Source organism: Macrotis lagotis, chromosome 5 (genome assembly GCF_037893015.1).
Source record: "Macrotis lagotis isolate mMagLag1 chromosome 5, bilby.v1.9.chrom.fasta, whole genome shotgun sequence".
NCBI lineage: Eukaryota > Metazoa > Chordata > Mammalia > Peramelemorphia > Peramelidae > Macrotis > Macrotis lagotis.
In genome coordinates, this window is record NC_133662.1 from 83335709 (window position 1) to 83342940 (window position 7232).

The 7232-nt window shown below is 35.7% G+C and overlaps 1 protein-coding gene across 5 annotated transcripts in view; it reads right to left on the reverse strand.

The window, feature by feature from the left end:
* Positions 1-7232, reverse strand: part of BACH2 (BTB domain and CNC homolog 2) — a 408794-nt gene that overhangs the window by 322777 nt on the left and 78785 nt on the right. The gene's annotated exons all lie outside the window — the stretch shown is intronic.

A 7232-nucleotide genomic window follows, 5' to 3' on the forward strand; every position in this document is an offset into this window, starting at 1 on the left:
CACTTCATCTCCTTGGGAATTTGATTTTTAAATTTAAAGCACACACACACACACACACACACACACCCATCCCTCCTGCCTGGATCATATCACTTTCACACTAGATGACATGGTGACTACAAATAACCAAGTTAACAGGATTCTGCAAATACTTCTTTCCTCAAGGACTCAATTACAGGCATTTTCACCTCTTCTCCCTCTCCCTCCCGTCATTCCTCAGAAAAACCGAGATTGAGGGGGAATGGGACAATACTGATCAACATTTAAATCTATACTTTTGAAGGCATATTTTTAATGTTTATATATATTATATATAAAATGTGTGTGTATAAAATGCAAAGTACAAAAGCATTTCAACACATAAAATGCACTACGAGTCCTTAAAATTCTTGACTTAAAGTATTTTCAATTATCAATTAAAATAATAATAGCAGTTTACAATTATATATAGCATTTTCAAGGTTGCGAAGCTCTTTACAAGACATAATTTTATTTTATCTTTTAAACTATCACATATTTTTCTTAAACACGTGAAGAGAACTATGAAAAAAATTCCTTTTTCATAAGAATGACCCAATTATTGGCTCATTTTACTAGTCTTTCCCTCTCCCTATCACATACATACACATACACACATACACACACACACACACACACACACAACCACCACCACCACCACCACCACAAGAAAAAAAATTAAACTGTGATTAACCAAAATGCCAAGACTTTTATCAACTCTGTCTAATTAATTTGGATCTGTCAGGGATTATTTTTAATTCCAGAAAACAAGAATGTAAGGAAGTCTACCCTTGCCTGTTCCCATCTCTATTATCTCAAATAGACTGCTTGTTAAGTTTCTACCATAATGATTATGGAAATTCTGGAGTGTTGGAGGTTTTACAGAATGACAGAAAAATGAATCTTTGCCTTCAGAAAATTGATATAACTGTCCACAGAAAATTCTGGTTTGATGAAATTCCACTTGTGGCCATGAAGCCACTGTGTGAAGCTAAGCTTGCATTGCTTTACACTCAAGTAATGTCTAATACAAAGCAGAAAAAAAGAGAAATTACCAATTTGAAACTACTTCTTTTGACATTTTAGCACTGAGAAATCTCATTGTCAGAGTTACCAACTATACACCTTTGAAAATGTGGGAGAAACCCCCTGCACTCGGAGGCTGAAGACCTGGGTTCAAAATGTTAGTTCTGAAGCTTGTGTGACTATAAATCATTTTATCTTTCTGTGTCTCAGTTTCTTCCTCTTTAAAAAAGAAAGGTATATTAGCTTAACTGTAAGGTCCCTCCAAGTTCTAAATCACATGATCCTATGCTATTTCAACACAGGTGCATATGCGGACAAAGTCCAGTCCAGGCACAGAAATCAGGGTCCACCTTTGCAAGGCATATGGATGGGCAAGAGCCAGAGTCCTGGGAACTCTAGGAATTGGTTCAATGTGGCAGGAATGTAGAATGTATAAAGAGCTACAGTGTGAGGCAGTCAAATAGTAGAAAAGTTAGCCAGAAGAAGATTAGGAAGCTGGGCTTGAGAGCTGTATTTTATTTTCTAGAAAACATGTTTTGAATACGACAGTATGATCAGGTCTGTTGACTCTGGGAGCAATGAAAAAGGTGGCTCTGGGAGGGGCAAGAATGGAGGCAGTTGGGGAATTATGAGGATAGATCAGAGGAGAAGATTATAATGAGGCATAATGGTAATGGGAAGCCTGAACTAGGACTGAATAAAAAATAAAAGGAGGGGGGGAGAGAATGAAGAGGTTGCAAGAGGTCTGCATTAAAAGAACATTGAATCAAAACCCAGAATAGCAATATAAGTATGCTAAATTCTAAAATGAACCAAATCTAAATGCTATTTTTAAAAATTGGTATTCCTCAATGAAACAAACCAATGATTTCTGTTTAACAAAACAATAAAACAAAAAAACCCCCCAAAACTCACCCTCCATAATGAACAAATCAGTTCACAATGTAACTGATATTAACATATCAAGGATCCTATGTATTTTATGAAATTTATAAATAAGGGATCTGTGATTTCACCTATGCAAACTGGCACTTTCTCAGCAAATTAAAGTCTTAAGAGAGTTGCCTAGAGTATGTAGAGATGAGTTGCTCAGGTCACAGGGCCAGTACGAGGTAGAAGGGAGACTTAAAGCCAGGTCTTCGTGGCTTCAAGACCAGCTCTCTTTCCACTACTCCATGATGCCTCCCAAAAGTACACCAGAACCAGCCTGGAATTTTAAAGGCTTCTCAGAACTGAACCAAACTATTATTTCATTTAGTGAGACTACCTCTATGCTAGAAAAAGCAGAAATATGCAAGATGCCATCTCAATTTGGCTTTGCTATGAGATAGATCAAAGTTTTCTTAGTTTAAGTTTTATTTAATTGGAAAGTGGCTACAAAACAAGACCGTTGGTATGTGCCGCATTTTAAAACTACACTTAAAAACCTTTAAAAGAAAACCTTTTTATGGGTATAGTAATTTCAAAAGCCCTTTTGACACAATTCCTTTTAAAGAATCAAGTGCTTGTAGAACTGAAGTATGATTATCTTGCATACCACTTGAACTTAAAAAGAGTGTAAGGTAAAGTCCTCTCTACAAAGTAGTATCCCCTTAAATGCTAACAACTTACATGTACTGCCATGCTTTCATGAAATCAGCAACAGCGCTATGAAACTTTTATGCTCTATTCCTGATAGTTCCATCCCAAAACAATGCAAAATTAGAATCTACATCCAATGCTAGGGGTACTCAAGTCTGAGTAGGAATTGTCCTCCCATTAGATCCAATGCTTATTAGCACATCTTTTTATTTTATTTTATTTTAAGTGACAGGGTTAAGTGACTTGCCCAAGTCATACAGCTAGGCAATTAAGTGTGTGTGGCCCCGATTTCAGGTCCTCCTGACTGTAGGGCCAGTGCTCTATCCACTGTGCTACCTAGCTGCCCCCATAGCACAACTCTCTGTACATAATAGATACTCAATAAAAAAATACATTAATGATGGTATCAAGGCCAATACTGAGAACTGCAGAATGGCATTACAGAGAAGAAAGGTGCTTGTTTTTGGTCCAGTCCCTGACTTCTTAACTGATGGGGGGGGTAAGCAAGAGGTATTGTATGTTCATTTTTTTTTCCATAACATCTATCAATGAACAAGAATTATGCATTCTGTATTATAACAATTTTAAAACTTGTCCCTTGCAATAGACTTGTTTTCTAACTTTTTTTCTATTGGGCTCACTACATGTAAAATTTTATTGGGTTTCAACTCAGATGTCATTTCAATCATTTTTAGTTATTTGATCAATCAGCTGTGGATTTTCTGTAGAAAGAAATTTTTCAAAATGCTCATGGTATAAGTGGATGGGGGGAATGCTGCATTAGGTGTGGATTTACTACCTAGCTCTGCTGATTATGCTGTCTATATGACCTTTGTGTATGGTCTCAGCCCCTCTTTGGGTCTCAGACATCTCAAGACATGCATGATATGAAGATGCTGGGACAATCTATTTTGATATAAATTTAAGATCTGATGAACTATACTAAAATTTCTCTTATTGTTGAGGCAGATGGGAAAGAGGTTAAAATTTCTTCAGTTTGGTTAAACCTTGTGAAATCACTGAATGGAAAATTAACTTATTAAAAATGAAACATAACTAAAATTTCAGCCTTAAAAAAATCTCATCAATGAGATCTCATCAATGTGGGTACTTCTTCTGCTAGGTAGGGCAAACAGCAAATCATCCTTGACTTCTCTATCTAGGAAATTCTTGATTGTTTCTTTCTGTAAGATTACAAGGATTTATAGTACCTAATGCACTCTGGATATCTTGTAGATATCAATACAATTCTACTTAAAAGAATAATTATAGGTTAAATTTCAGATTTTTAAAAACCAAATAGAAATTACATAGTTCTTATGTTGACAAACCAAGAATCATCAATAACTGCACAATGTAAAATGGGTTTGAGGACTGAAAGGAATCAGGTTTATAGTTCAGAGAAGATAGCATTGCCCTCTTAGTCTGAAGCACAATTGTGATCTTTAGTCAGAAGGTGGAAGTGAGAGTCATGTCTGAGAGTACTTGAGGAGACATAACAGACAGACACAGTAAGAAGGACTACAAGAAGTGACACAGGAATAATTTGTGGCACGGGGGGGGGGGAGAGAGAGAGAGAGAGAGAGAGAGAGAGAGAGAGAGAGAGAGAGAGAGAGAGAGAGAGAGAGAGAGAGAGAGAGAGAATAGAGCTGAGTTGCAACAGAAAAAGTAAAGATTTAGGAGGGCTATCCATCCACCCTTACATGCAACTAGGAGTCAAAGACATGGGCTGAAACCTCTGGTTGTAACCACCTTTTCAAAGACTGAGAGACTTTCATTCCATTTTCCCTCCTAGTGCCTATCCATTAACAGAAACTATAACATATTCTACTATCTCTTAATTTTTTTACCCTAAAGTTTCCAAGAACTTGAATTTTTGCCTTAACTGAAAAGAAGCCAGGGGTCTATTAGAGATAAAAATAAATTAAAATTAGGACAGAGCTAGACTTCTGTAAATTAATAAATGTTAGGAATTTTCATAACTGCAGATTCTGAACTTGCTGCAATTGTACTCCTAAATTTTATTTAACATAAGCTTCATAAAAGGGGGACGTGAATCTTGATCTTAGGCTTCAAAAAAGCACTACTTTTTTCCCCCAAGAAAGTAAAGCTGATTAAATCCTCAGAGTGCATGGAGAAAAAGAAGATGGCAATGCTAAATTTTGGTTATCCAATTACTCTTTACTGTGACACATATGGCTACAAATATTTCTCAAGCATTATTATAAACAAGTTGAAGATGAGATTCATTAAGTCTTATTCATTTCCACAAATAATTATGTTATGTATTAGGTAGTATACTAGGAAGTAGGGTATATAAAGGGGAAATGAAATAATTTTTGCCCTTAAGGAGCTTATAATTTGTACTCATTTTAGTATAACCCTTAGGCTCTACCTTATGTTTACAGAAGTTAATTTGCTTAGTTGGTGGTAGATGCCATCAGGATAATATCAGCTAAATAAAGATACTATTTACATGGCACTTCAAGGTTTGAAAAATGCTTTACAAATGTAACTTCATTTGGTTCTCATAATCCTGTGAAATATAGGTATCTGTTATCATCCCTATTTTATATATGAAGTAACTCAGCTAGAGAGGTTAAATAACTTTGTCCACGATTACTAGGCTAATAAGTGCTAGAGTGAAATTAGAAACTAGATTTCTCCTTGTGTGCAAGATGAAAACAAATTTTAAATGAGATCTTCTAGAGCAATTAAAAAAAACACCCAGACCCCTAAATATCCTAATACCCATACCAATGTTCAAACCCCAAACTGCATTACAATGTTTCCTGAAATTATAGGATCATGAGCAAAGATTTACAGTTCCAAGGATGTCCAAAATACCGAAAAATTCTCTTTATGGATCTCAATGTCACTATTTCCCTTGTGAGTATTTCATAATGAGGGTTTTAAAAATCTTCTTTAAAAATGGCATGCTATTACTCCAAAGATTCTCCGTATCAACAAAGAATTCTGCTGGGTATGTTACTTAGCATGTGGTTAAATCAAATCTAGGTACCAATTTCTCAGAAGTTGATATGAAAACAAAATAATAAATTCATAACAGGAAAACCTCATTTGACATGTGATTATACTATACTTAATACAACAATCTATTTGGGTTTGGTTTGGTTTTGTTTTTGGTCATGACCTGGTACAAGGCTTTGGCTCTGGAGCAAGAAGACCAGGATAAAAGTCCTACCTCTACTATTTACTACTTTCATTACTTGAACATGTCACTGGCCTCAAAAGTAAAAAGGAGGGGATAGGGGACATGAAGATTGCTTCAATGGCTTCTGAGGTTCTTTCCATCTCCAGATCCATGATCCTATTCTTGAATTTTGCTTCACTTTTGTCATTATTTTTATACCTTCAAAAATATCTGGTAATAAATAGTTTATTAGTTAAGTTATCCTGGCTATTGCTCTGAGATCCCTTGCAAATACTGAGTAGTGATGTAGTTTAGCAAAGGAACTAATACATTTTCATCCATAAAAAGAAGGATGTTTGAAATTGAAGCTGGGGATGGATTCTGACCTATATGTTTTTTATTTCTGAAATTAAGAAGTTTTTTTTAATCAGTATAATTGAATTTCCTTCCATTAGAGCATATTTCAGATTTGTATCAACAAAGGTCTTATTATTCTTTTTTTTAATTGTGTGGGGAGAGAATGAGAATTCCTCCCCTTCACCCCCTCAACACAAAACCACTCTATTATTTACTTATTATTGATAAAAAAAAATAATCACGCACTATCAACATGAATCTACTACACACACAAAGGTATCCCCCCACTTTTCTTCTCACTCTGTTCCAGGGCTGCACAACACCCACTCTTCAAATCCTGAACCAGCCAGATTAGCAAATGTGCACCAGCTTGCTCTCTACCAGCAGAAACAATAGTCTCTTTCAGACTACACAATCTTGTGAAGGAACAGGCTGAAACGTCATGGGAAAAATTAGGAAATATCTGTAGAAAACAGCTCACAAAATGAGGGGTGGAACAATTTGCTAAAATGTTATAAAGACTGAGCATAGACACAATGTCAATACTGCCATGCTTGCTCTGGCATTTCCAACTTAAAGGAGCAGCTTTCCTTTCTTTTTCTTTTTTTTTCTTTCCATGAAAATAAGGGAATGCATTAGAACAAGAAAAATTTAACTGCATTAGGAACAGATTTAGTTTCCCAAAGCTTACATTGAAGAGAAGCATAAAAAACACACACAACCAAAACCACAAACCAACTTAACAAAATCAACACAAATGTGGATAGACTCATTTCAAAGTTCCCTGGCATTAGAGAGGAAAACAAGCAAACCCTCAATCAACCTTGCCCTAGTTATTCCTAAATACCCTTCCTTTTAAATCTCTCAATCCCACTCAGTTCTCTCTCAGGAGTTACTATGCTCCACCCTGCACCTATTCATCCATTCGGGTTAGTTAAACTGTCTTTTTGGTAGCCTTCTCCTGGTTTTCATTTTTTTCCTTTTCAAATCTAATGCTTTTGCCTAAAGCTATTCCACATGCATGCAAATATCTTTTTCCTCATGCCTAGGAATTACCACATCCCTTACTAATTTTAAATTGCTATATAAGACCCAC